A 13,656-nucleotide genomic window follows, 5' to 3' on the forward strand; every position below is an offset into this window, starting at 1 on the left:
TCTGCCTTAGCGAGGTCCATTTTCAACAATGTGATTCACTGAGGGTTGTGGATTAGCTGACATGGGCAACCTTACCCTGCCGGCCGGCCCTCCCCAGGTGTGCCTGGTTGAGGTCAATATAAACAGCGCTCCAGGCAGCAATAGCCCCTGAAGCTGTGCCTGACTCCATATTCTCTGCCCCGTCAGCAGTCTCGCGGCAGAGCTGGTGGGAGGAAATGAGGGGCCACAGCTTTGTGGGTGGCCTGGTGTGAGTGGGGTTCTGCTGGCCTTTCTGCAGGAGTTGCCAGGCTGCCACCTGTAAAGAAGAGGATGTGTCACCCATACCTTCCGCTGGAATTTCTCTCTGGACCGAGGTGAGGAAGGAAAAAAGCAGCGGGGGCCGGGACAGGAGGGGTATCACAGGCAGGACAATGGAAAGCTTCCGGAAGTGCGTCCGGGGCAAGGACCACCCTGGCTGCCCTGCAGGCACCAAGTTGGCCTACGTGCTGTCGCTGGTGTGGCTAGACGGCCCTTCCTCTTGTCTTTCAAGCCCTTGTACATATTCAGGTGTTTTACCTGGGAAGGGTGGGAACAGTTCACAGCAGCTGGCCAGGGGCTCAGCTCAACTTTATCCAGAGATGCCTCGGCACGGTCCCCCAGCTTTGCAATGAGGGCGCTCCTTGTGTGGGGTGTGGGTTGCTGGCTGTATGGGAGATGATTCCCCACCTCTGACCTATTTCAGAATTGTTTAGCGCTGGAGCAAGGGCCCGGATAGGGGTTTCCTCTGTATAACTGGTGGGCTCAGGATTTTCTTCTTTTATGTTTCAAGTTAGCATTTATTCCTCTTTTATGTATTTATAGATATAAGCATGGATATAATTCATTCCTATAAATACATCTATGAGAAGGGAAGAACTTTTTTCTGTTTTATTTTCAAATTTTATTTTTTATAATTTTGAAATTTAATTTTATTTACTTTTTTTATACAGCAGGTTATTATTAGTTATGTATTTTATGCATATACATGTATACAGGTCAATCTCAATCTCCCACCTCATCCCACCACCACCACCCCATGGCTTCCCACACTTGGTGTCCATACGTTTGTTCTCTACCTCTGTGTCTCTATTTCTTCCCTGCAAACCAGTTCATCTGTACAATTTTTTAGGTTCCACATATATGCATTAATATACAATATTTGGGCTTCCCTGGTGGCGCAGTGGTTGAGAGTCCGCCTGCCGATGCAAGGGACACGGGTTCGTGCCCCGGTCTGGGAAGATCCCACATGCCGCAGAGCGGCTGGGCCCGTGAGCCATGGCCGCTGAGCCTGTGCGTCCGGAGCCTGCGCTCCGCAAGGGGAGAGGCCAAAACAGTGAGAGGCCCGCATAACGCAAAAAAAAAAAAAAAAAAAAAAAAAAAAAAAAAATATACAATATTTGTTTTCCTCTTTCTGACTTACTTCATTCTGCATGACAGTCTCTAGATCCATCCATGGAAAGAAACAAAAAGAAGCGGAACACTAATGTGCGTAAAATATGGCTTTTGAAACGGTCGTTTTGAAATATGGATGTCCTTTGAATTTTTTGGTCGATATGTGACCCCAGGATTTGTTTTCAGGGCAGGTGTCATTTACAGGCCTGCAATGATTTTGAATATCAACTGACCATTAGCGCTGGGATTAAAGCTGCTGTTGTGTGAAACGGCCACAAGGTGGCAGCAGTTCTCCCTTACCAATTCTGGTTACTAGGGCAACAGAGCCTCAATGGAAGTCGTGTTGTAGATTGGAATTTAGAATGGAATGTGCCAGGAGAAAGCCCCTCATGTTTGTCTCCCTACTTCTTGTTCATGTTTTCAATTTAATTTTTATTTTTTATTACAGCAAGTTTGATTACAATGTTTGGCTTGTTGGAGGTGTGGAAGATGTGGTTCTTTTACACATATACAGATGTCGGTTTTTCCTGGAATCCTTTTCCCATGTACGTTATGACAGAATGTTGAGTAGTCTTTTGGTATTCCATAGGTCTTTGGTGATTATATATGTCACCTGTGTTTGTATAAGTCTGTTAACCCCGATATCGTAATGAAACCAATCCTCACACCTTTCCATTGGTGAACCATAAGTTTGTTTAATGAATCTCTGATTGCCCTTCTCGGTGGAAATATCTGCCCTGGTATCCATTTTTAGGTAACACCTATAAGTGACATGATATGATATGTGTCTTTCACTTTCTGACTTACTACAAGTCATGTGATTACCTCTAGACTCATCTACGGTGGTGCAAATGGCATTGTGTTCTTTTTTTCCTTGGCTTCTCTTCTGCCTTAGTGTGGTCCATTTTCAACAATGTGATTCCCTGAGTGTTGTGGATTAGCTGACCTGGGCAGCCTTACTCTACCGCCCGGCCCTCCCCATTTGTGCCTGGTTGAGGTCAATATAAACAGCGCTCCAGGCAACAATAGCCCCTGAAGCTGTGCCTGACTCCATATTCTCTGCCCCGTCAGCAGTCTCGGGGCTGTGTTGGTGGGAGGGAATGATGGGCCACAGCTTTGTTGGTGGCCCGGTGTGAGTGGGGTACTGCTGGCATTTCTGCAGGAGTTGCCAGGCTGCCACCTGTAAAGAAGAGGATGTGTCACCCATACGTTCCGCTGGAGTCTCTCTCCGGACAGAGGTGAGGAAGGAAAAACGTAGTGGGGGCCGGGACAGGTGGGGTATCTCAGGCAGGACAATGGAAAGCTTCCGGAAGAGCGCCCGGGGGCAGGACCACCCTGGCTGGCCTGCAGGCACCAAGTTGGCCTGCGTGCTGTTGCTGGTGTGGCTCCACAGCCCTTCCTCTAGTCTTTCAAGCCCTTGTACATATTCAGGTGTTTTACCTGGGAAGGGTGGGAACAGTTCAGCAGCAGCTGGCCTTGGGCTCAGCTCACCTTTTTTCAGAGATGCCTTAGCTCGGTCCCCCAGCTTTGCAATGAGGACGCTCCTTGTGTGGGGTGTGGGTTGCTGGCTGTATGGGGATGATTCCCACCTCTGACCAATTTCACAATTGTTTGCCACTGGAGCAAGTGACCTGATAGAGTTTTCCTCTGTATAACTGGTGGGTTCAGGTTTTTTTCCTTTTATGGTTCCAGTTAGATTTTATTCCTCTTTTATATATTTATAGATATAAGCAAGGAAATAATTCATTCCTATAAATACATCTGTGTGAAGGGAAGAACTTTTTTCTGTTTTATATTTAAATTTTATTTTTTAAGATTTTGAAATTTAATTTTATTTACTTTTATATACAGCAGGTTATTATTAGTTATGTATTTTATGCATATACATGTATACAGGTCAATCTCAAACTCCCAACTCATCCCACCACCACCACCCCATGGCTTCCCACACTTGGTGTCCATACGTTTGTTCTCTACCTCTGTGTCTCTATTTCTTCCCTGCAAACCAGTTCATCTGTACAATTTTTTAGGTTCCACATATATGCATTAATATACAATATTTGTTTTCCTCTTTCTGACATACTTCATTCTGTATGACTGTCTCTAGATCCATCGATGTCTCTACAAATGACCCAGTTTCATTCCTTTTTATGGTTGAGTAATATTCCATTTTATACATGTACCACATCTTTATCCATTCATCTGTGTGAGGGCATTTAGGTTGCTTCCATTACCTGGCCTTTGTTAATAGTGCTGCAATGAACATTGTGGTGAATGTGCCTTTTTGATTTATGGTTTTCTCTGGGTCTATTCCCAGAAGTGGGATTGCAGGATCAGATGGTAATTCTATTTCTAGATTTTTTAAGGAAACTCCATAGTGTTCTCCATAGTGACTGTATCAATTTACATTCCCACCAATAGTGGAAGAGGGATCCTTTTGTCCACACCCTCCCCAGAATTTGTTTTTTGTTGATTTTCTGATGATGCCGATTCTAACAGGTGTGAGGTGATACCTCATTGTAGTTTCGATTTGCATTTCTCTAATAATTAGTGCTCTTCAGCAGCTTTTCATGTGCGTCTTGGCCATCTCTGTGTCGTCTTTGAAGAAACGTCTCTTTAGATCTACTGCCCATTTTTGTATTGGGTTTTTTGTTTTTTTTAATATTAAGCTGCATGAGCTGTTTATATATTGGAGATTAAACCTTTGTCCATTGATTCGTTTTTAACGATTTTCGCCCATTCTGAGGGATGCCTTTTTCCATTCCCGGTTTTTTAACCAAAAAGTAAAGAAACAAAAAGAAGAAGAACCCTAATGTGCGTAAAATATGGCTTTTGAAACGGTCGTTTTGAAATATGGACGTCCTTTGAATTTTTTGGTCGATATGTGACCCCAGGATTTGTTTTCAGGGCAGGTGTCATTTACCGGCCTGCAATGATTTTGAATATCAACTGACCATTAGCGCTGGGATTAAAGCTGCTGTTGTGTGAAACGGCCACAAGTTGGCAGCAGTTCTCCCTTACCAATTCTGGTTACCAGGTCAACAGAGCCTCAATGGAAGTCGTGTTCTAGACTGGAATTTAGAATGGAATGTGCCAGGAGAAAGCCCCTCAAGTTAGTCTCCCTACTTCTTGTTCGTGTTTTTAATTTAATTTTTATTTTTTATTACAGCAAGTTTGATTAAAATGTTTGGCTTGTTGTAGGTGTGGAAGATGTGGTTCTTTTACACATATACAGATGTCGGTTTTTCCTGGGATCCTTTTCCCATGTACGTTATGACAGAATGTTGAGTAGTCTTTTGGTATTCCGTAGGTCTTTGGTGATTATATATGTTACGTGTGTTTGTATAAGTCTGTTAACCCCGATATCGTAATGAAACCAATGCTCAAATCTTTCCATTGGTGAACCATAAGTTTGTTTAATGAATCTCTAATTGCCCTTCTCGATGGAAATATCTGCCCTGGTATCCATTTTTAGGTAACACCTATAAGTGATATGATATGATATGTGTCTTTCACTTTCTGACTTACTACAAGTCATGTGATTACCTCTAGACTCATCTACGGTGGTGCAAATGGCATTGTGTTCTTTTTTTCCTTGGCTTCTCTTCTGCCTTAGTGTGGTCCATTTTCAACAATGTGATTCCCTGAGTGTTGTGGATTAGCTGACCTGGGCAGCCTTACTCTACCGCCCGGCCCTCCCCATTTGTGCCTGGTTGAGGTCAATATAAACAGCGCTCCAGGCAACAATAGCCCCTGAAGCTGTGCCTGACTCCATATTCTCTGCCCCGTCAGCAGTCTCGGGGCTGTGTTGGTGGGAGGGAATGATGGGCCACAGCTTTGTTGGTGGCCCGGTGTGAGTGGGGTACTGCTGGCATTTCTGCAGGAGTTGCCAGGCTGCCACCTGTAAAGAAGAGGATGTGTCACCCATACGTTCCGCTGGAGTCTCTCTCCGGACAGAGGTGAGGAAGGAAAAACGTAGTGGGGGCCGGGACAGGTGGGGTATCTCAGGCAGGACAATGGAAAGCTTCCGGAAGAGCGCCCGGGGGCAGGACCACCCTGGCTGGCCTGCAGGCACCAAGTTGGCCTGCGTGCTGTTGCTGGTGTGGCTCCACAGCCCTTCCTCTAGTCTTTCAAGCCCTTGTACATATTCAGGTGTTTTACCTGGGAAGGGTGGGAACAGTTCAGCAGCAGCTGACCTGGGGCTCAGCTCACCTTTATTCAGAGATGCCTCGGCTCGGTCACCCAGCTTTGTAATGAGGACGCTCCTTGTGTGGGGTGTGTGTTGATGGCTCTATGGGAGATGATTCCCCACCTCTGACCAATTTCAATATTGTTTACCGTTGGATCAAGTGCCCTGATAGGGTTTTCCTCTGTATAACTGGTGGGTTCAGGTTTTTCTTCTTTTATGGTTCACGTTAGCTTTTATTCCTCTTTTATGTATTTATAGATATAAGCATGGAAATAATACTTTCCTATAAATACATCTGTGTGAAGGGAAGAACTTTTTTCTGTATTATTTTTAAATTTTATTTTTTAAAATTTTGAAATTTAATTTTATTTATTTTTTTATACAGCAGGTTATTATTAGTTATGTATTTTATGCATATACATGTATGCAGGTCAATCCCAGTCTCCCAAGTCATCCCACCACCACCACCCCATGGTTTCCCACACTTGGTGTCCATACCTTTGTTCTCTACATCTGTGTCTCTATTTCTTCCCTGCGAACCAGTTCCTCTGTAAAATTTCGTAGGTTCCACATATATGCATTAATATACAATATTTGTTTTCCTCTTTCTGACTTACTTCATTCTCTATGACTGTCTCTAGATCCATCGATGTCTCTACAAATGACCCACTTTCATTCCTTTTTATGGTTGAGTAATATTCCATTTTATACATGTACCACATCTTTATCCATTCATCTGTGTGAGGGCATTTAGGTTGCTTCCATTACCTGGCCTTTGTAAATAGTGCTGCAATGAACATTGTGGTGAATGTGCCTTTTTGATTTATGGTTTTCTCTGGTTCTATTCCCAGAAGTGGGATTGCAGGATCAGATGGTAATTCTATATCTAGATTTTTTAAGGAAACTCCATAGTGTTCTCCATAGTGACTGTATCAATTTACATTCCCACCAATAGTGGAAGAGGGATCCTTTTGTCCCCACCCTCCCCAGAATTTGTTGTTTGTAGATTTTCTGATGATGCCGATTCTAACAGGTGTGAGGTGATACCTCATTGTAGTTTTGATTTGCATTTCTCTAATAATTAGTGCTCTTGAGCAGCTTTTCATGTGCGTCTTGGCCATCTCTGTGTCTTCTTTGAAGAAACGTATCTTTAGATCTTCTGCCCATTTTTGTATTGGGTTGTTTGTTATTTTTAATATTAAGCCGCATGAGCTGTTTATATATATTGGAGAGTAAACCTTTGTCCATTGATTCGTTTGCAACGATTTTCGCCCTTTCTGAGGGATGCCTTTTTCCATTCCCGTTTTTTTAACCAAAAAGGAAAGAAAGACAAAGAAGCAGAACACTAAGGTGCGTAAAATATGGCTTTTGAAACGGTCGTTTTGAAATATGGACGTCCTTTGAATTTTTTGGTCGATATGTGACCCCAGGATTTGTTTTCAGGGCAGGTGTCATTTACAGGCCTGCAATGATTTTGAATATCAACTGACCTTTAGCGCTGGGATTAAAGCTGCTGTTGTGTGAAACGGCCACATGGTGGCAGCAGTTCTCTCTTTCAAATCTGGTTATTAGTGCAACAGAGCCTCAATGGAAGTCGTGTTCTCGATTGGAATTTAGAATGGAATGTGCCAGGAGAAAGCCCCTCAAGTTTGTCTCACTACTTCTTGTTCGTGTTTTTAATTTAATTTTTTATTTTTTATTACAGCAAGTTTGATTACAATGCTTGGCTTGTTGTAGGTGTGGAAGATGTGGTTCTTTTACACATATACAGATGTCTGTTCTTCCTGGGATCCTTTGCCCATGTACGTTATGACAGAATGTTGAGTAGTCCTCTCTTTGTATTCCGTAGGTCTTAGGTGATTATATATGTCACCTGTGTTTGTATATGTCTGTTAACCCCAATATCGTAATGAAATCCATCCTCACACCTTTCCATTGGTGAACCATAAGTTTGTTTAATGAATCTGTGATTGCCCTTCTCCGTGGAAATATCTGCCCTGGTATCCATTTTTAGGTAACACCTATAAGTGATATGATACGATATGTGTCTTTCACTTTCTGACTTACTACAAGTCATGTGATAACCTCTAGGCTCACCTACGGTGCTGCAAATGGCATTGTGTCCTTTTTTTCCTTGGCTTCTATTCTGATTTAGCGAGGTCCATTTTCAACACTGTGATTCCCTGAGGGTTGTGGATTAGCTGAGGTGGGCAGCCTTATCCTGCCGGCCGGCCCTCCCCAGGTGTGCCTGGTTGAGGTCAATATAAACAGCGCTCCAGGCAGCAATAGCTCCTGAAGCTGTGCCTGCCTCCATATCCTTTGCCCCGTGAGCAGTCTCGGGGCTGTGCTGGTGGGAGGGAGTGAGGGGCCACAGCTTTGTTGGTGCCCCGGTGTGAGTGGAGTTCTGCTGGCCTTTCTGCAGGAGTTGCCAGGCTGCCACCTGTAAAGAAGAGGATGTGTCACCCATACCTTCCGCTGGAATTTCTCTCCGGACAGAGGTGAGGAAGGAAAAGAGCAGTGGGGGCCGGGACAGGTGGGGTATCTCAGGGAGGACAATGGAAAGCTTCCGGAAGAGCGCCGGGGGCCAGGACCACCCTGGCTGGGCTGCAGGCATCAAGTTGGCCTGCGTGCTGTCTCTGGTGTGGCTCCACGGCCCTTCCTCTAGTCTTTCACGCCCTTGTACATATTCAGGTGTTTTACCTGGGAAGGGTGGGAAGAGTTCAGCAGCAGCTGGCCTGGGGCTCAGCTCACCTTTATTCAGAGATGCCTCACCTCGGTCCCCCAGCTTTGCAATGAGGACGCTCCTTGCGTGGGGGGTGGGTTGCTGGCTGTATGGGAGATGATTCCCCACCTCTGACCAATTTCAGAATTTTTTGCCACTGGAGCAGGTGCCCTGATAGGGTTTTCCTCTGTATAACTGGTGGGTTCAGGTTTTTTTTCTTTTATGGTTCAAGTTAGATTTTATTCCTCTTTTATATATTTATAGATATAAGCATGGAAATAATTCATTCCTATAAATACATCTGTGTGAAGGGAAGAACTTTTTTCTGTTTTATATTTAAATTTTATTTTATTTTATTTATTTTATTTTTTTTTTGTGACCTCCTTAAATTATATCATGTATGAAAAGAGTTTAATATAGTGACTGGGACATAGTATTCATAAGCACTTTCTATCCCTTTGCTTAAATCTCACCTCTACCAAGCATACCTCTCCCCGAATCATCATTAAGTCGTTAGGTAAAAGCCCAGGAGGTGAAATACAAGCTTCCAAAAATAATAGATATTTTAAGCAAGTATCACTTTCCAGGTCACAAACCACTAATTACTGAGGAACTTAAATGTATGTTATTGCGTAGAATAACCTTATTTGTTGAGGATAGTGAAGAGAGAAAAAGAAAAAAGAGCCCAGCAAGCAAAGTGAGAAATAATTGGGAAAAAAGGGAAAACATGTTTCATGCCTGCTTCTTTCCTGAAAAATTAAACAAACAAGAAAAAAGAAATAATGTGAAGGATGAAGTTATTTATCTCTATATTTCGAAAAGCATATACCATAATGTATGGAGCTACCTTAGGGAATTTCATTTAGTATTAACATGAAACTTTCATCTTGTTGATAGGTGATTTGCTTCGGGCTAACATTCTCAATAAGTATCCTGCTCAGTAACTATCTTCATTCTGTCTAGTGAATTCTAAAAATTAAAAAGTAATTATATAAATGACTTCAACACTTATGTAAACCAATAATTATGGAAACATCATTGGCTCCATGATGAAAGTTACCATCTTCACTTTAATAATTCTTAGACATTTTTCTCTGGAGATGTAGAGTCACTTTTTTTAAGATTATAAGAATTTTTTATAGTCATTACCCTTGTGACTTAAAAACATTTGTATTCAGACTGTTGGATTATTTGAAATACATAATTAATATTTATTTGTAATGTTACCAAAATGAAGATGCATCCACACAATTGAACTTCTCTATTATTTAGCAGTTGGTCAAAAACAAACATTCTGATAGGTTCTGTTATGAAGCTGCCTTTATTTGTATCTAAATTTTATTTTTAAAAATTTTGAAATTTAATTTTATTTACTTTTATATTACAGCAGGTTATTATCAGTTATGTATTTTATGCATATACATGTATACAGGTCAATCTCAATCTCCCAACTCGTCCCACCACCACCACCCCATGGCTTCCCACACTTGGTGTCCATACGTTTGCACTCTTAATGAATCTCTGATTGCCCTTCTCGGTGGAAATATCTGCCCTGGTATCCATTTTTAGGTAACACCTATAAGTGATATGATACGATATGTGTCTTTCACTTTCTGACTTACTACAAGTCACGTGATTACCTCTAGTCTTATCTACGGTGGTGCAAATGGCATTGTGTTCTTTTTTTCCTTGGCTTCTCTTCTGCCTTAGCAAGGTCCATTTTCAACAATGTGATTCCCTGAGTGTTGTGGATTAGCTGACCTGGGCAGCCTTACCCTGCCGCCCGGCCCTCCCCAGGTGTGCCTGGTTGAGGTCAATATAAACAGCGCTCCAGGCAGCAATAGCCCCTGAAGCTGTGCCTGACTCCATATTCTCTGCCCCGTCAGCAGTCTCGGGGCTGTGCTGGTGGGAGGGAATGAGGGTTTTCCTCTGTATAACTGGTGGGTTCAGGTTTTTTTTTCTTTTATGGTTCAAGTTAGATTTTATTCCTCTGTTATTATTTATAGATATAAGCATGGAAATAATTCATTCGTATAAATACATCTGTGTGAAGGGAAGAACTTTTTTCTGTATTATTTTTAAATTTTATTTTTGAAAATTTTGAAATTTAATTTTATTTACTTTTTTATACAGCAGGTTATTATCAGTTATGTATTTTATGCATATACATGTATGCAGGTCAATCCCAATCTCCCAACTCATCCCACCACCACCACACCATGGCTTCCCACACTTGGTGTCCATACGTTTGTTCTCTACCTCTGTCTCTATTTCTTCCCTGCAAACCAGTTCATCTGTACCAGTTTTTAGGTTCCACATATATGCATTAATATACAATATTTGTCCTCTTTCTGACTTACTTCATTCTGTATGAGAGTCTCTAGATCCATCGATGTCTCTACAAATGACCCAGTTTCATTCCTTTTTATGGCTGAGTAATATTCCATTTTATACATGTACCACATCTTTATCCATTCATCTGTCTGTGGGCATTTAGGTTGCTTCCATTACCTGGCTATTGTAAATAGTGCTGCAATGAACATTGTGGTGAATGTGCCTTTTTGATTTATGGTTTTCTCTGGGTATATGCCCAGAAGTGGGATTGCTGGATCAGATGGTAATTCTATTTCTAGTTTTTTTAAGGAAACTCCATAGTGTTCTCCATAGTGACTGTATCAATTTACATTCCCACCAATAGTGGAAGAGGGATCCTTATGTCCCCACCCTCCCCAGAATTTGTTGTTTGTAGATTTTCTGATGATGCCGATTCTAACAGGTGTGAGGTGATACCTCATTGTAGTTTTGATTTGCATTTCTCTAATAATTAGTGCTCTTGAACAGCTTTTCATGTGCGTCTTGGCCATCTCTGTGTCTTCTTTGAAGAAACGTCTCTTTAGATCTTCTGCCCATTTTTGTATTGGGTTGTTTGTTTTTTTTAATATTAAGCCGCATGAGCTGTTTATATATATTGGAGAGTAAACCTTTGTCCATTGATTCGTTTGCAATGATTTTCGCCCTTTCTGAGGGATGCCTTTTTCCATTCCCGTTTTTTTAACCAAAAAAGAAAGAAAGACAAAGAAGCAGAACACTAATGTGCGTAAAATATGGCTTTTGAAACGGTCGTTTTGAAATATGGACGTCCTTTGAATTTTTTGGTCGATATGTGACCCCAGGATTTGTTTTCAGGGCAGGTGTCATTTACAGGCCTGCAATGATTTTGAATATCAACTGACCTTTAGCGCTGGGATTAAAGCTGCTGTTGTGTGAAACGGCCACAAGGTGGCAGCAGTTCTCTCTTTCAAATCTGGTTATTAGTGCAACAGAGCCTCAATGGAAGTCGTGTTCTCGATTGGAATTTAGAATGGAATGTGCCAGGAGAAAGCCCCTCAAGTTTGTCTCACTACTTCTTGTTCGTGTTTTTAATTTAATTTTTTTATTTTTTATTACAGCAAGTTTGATTACAATGCTTGGCTTGTTGTAGGTGTGGAAGATGTGGTTCTTTTACACATATACAGATGTCTGTTCTTCCTGGGATCCTTTGCCCATGTACGTTATGACAGAATGTTGAGTAGTCCTCTCTTTGTATTCCGTAGGTCTTAGGTGATTATATATGTCACCTGTGTTTGTATATGTCTGTTAACTCCAATATCGTAATGAAATCCATCCTCACACCTTTCCATTGGTGAACCATAAGTTTGTTTAATGAATCGGTGATTGCCCTTCTCCGTGGAAATATCTGCCCTGGTATCCATTTTTAGGTAACACCTATAAGTGATATGATACGATATGTGTCTTTCACTTTCTGACTTACTACAAGTCATGTGATAACCTCTAGGCTCACCTACGGTGCTGCAAATGGCATTGTGTCCTTTTTCCTTGGCTTCTATTCTGATTTAGCGAGGTCCATTTTCAACACTGTGATTCCCTGAGGGTTGTGGATTAGCTGACGTGGGCAGCCTTATCCTGCCGGCCGGCCCTCCCCAGGTGTGCCTGGTTGAGGTCAATATAAACAGCGCTCCAGGCAGCAATAGCTCCTGAAGCTGTGCCTGCCTCCATATTCTTTGCCCCGTGAGCAGTCTCGGGGCTGCGCTGGTGGGAGGGAGCGAGGGGCCACAGCTTTGTTGGTGGCCCGGTGTGAGTGGAGTTCTGCTGGCCTTTCTGCAGGAGTTGCCAGGCTGCCACCTGTAAAGAAGAGGATGTGCCACCCATACCTTCCGCTGGAATTTCTCTCCGGACAGAGGTGAGGAAGGAAAAAAGCAGTGGGGGCCGGGACAGGTGGGGTATCTCAGGCAGGACAATGGAAAGCTTCCGGAAGAGCGCCGGGGCCCAGGACCACCCTGGCTGGGCTGCAGGCATCACGTTGGCCTGCGTGCTGTCTCTGTTGTGGCTCCACGGCCCTTCCTCTAGTCTTTCACGCCCTTGTACATATTCAGGTGTTTTACCTGGGAAGGGTGGGAAGAGTTCAGCAGCAGCTGGCCTGGGGCTCAGCTCACCTTTATTCAGAGATGCCTCACCTCGGTCCCCCAGCTTTGCAATGAGGACGCTCCTTGCGTGGGGGGTGGGTTGCTGGCTGTATGGGAGATGATTCCCCACCTCTGACCAATTTCAGAATTTTTTGCCGCTGGAGCAGGTGCCCTGATAGGGTTTTCCTCTGTATAACTGGTGGGTTCAGGTTTTTTACCTTTTATGGTTCAAGTTAGATTTTATTCCTCTTTTATATATTTATAGATATAAGCATGGAAATAATTCATTCCTATAAATACATCTGTGTGAAGGGAAGAACTTTTTTCTGTTTTATATTTAAATTTTATTTTATTTTATTTATTTTATTTTTTTTTTTGTGACCTCCTTAAATGAAATCATGTATGAAAAGAATTTAATATAGTGACTGGGACATAGTATTCATAAGCACTTTCTATCCCTTTGCTTAAATCTCACCTCTACCAAGCATACCTCTCCCCGAATCATCATTAAGTCGTTAGGTAAAAGCCCAGGAGGTGAAATACAAGCTTCCAAATATAATAGATATTTTAAGCAAGTATCACTTTCCAGGTCACAAACCACTAATTACTGAGGAACTTAAATGTATGTTATTGCGTAGAATAACCTTATTTGTTGAGGATAGTGAAGAGAGAAAAAGAAAAAAGAGCCCAGCAAGCAAAGTGAGAAATAATTGGGAAAAAAGGGAAAACATGTTTCATGCCTGCTTCTTTCCTGAAAAATTAAACAAACAAGAAAAAAGAAATAATGTGAAGGATGAAGTTATTTATCTCTATCTTTCGAAAAGCATATACCATAATGTATGGAGCTACCTTAGGTAATTTCATTTAGTATT

General features: G+C 42.2%; 1 long non-coding RNA gene across 1 annotated transcript in view; it reads right to left on the reverse strand.

Annotated features, from left to right (window-relative positions):
- LOC308611246 overlaps positions 1-6,140 on the reverse strand; it is a 120,219-nt gene extending 114,079 nt beyond the window's left edge. Inside the window, exon 1 of the long non-coding RNA XR_014014806.1 lies at positions 5,913-6,140. This is a non-coding gene — a long non-coding RNA (uncharacterized lncRNA). The remainder of the gene's footprint in view (positions 1-5,912) is intronic.
- Between the last annotated feature and the right edge of the window lie 7,516 nt (positions 6,141-13,656).

The sequence above is a fragment of the Mesoplodon bidens genome, assembly GCF_964165515.1.
Source record: "Mesoplodon bidens genome assembly, contig: HAP1_SCAFFOLD_322, whole genome shotgun sequence".
Taxonomy (NCBI): Eukaryota; Metazoa; Chordata; class Mammalia; order Artiodactyla; family Ziphiidae; genus Mesoplodon; species Mesoplodon bidens.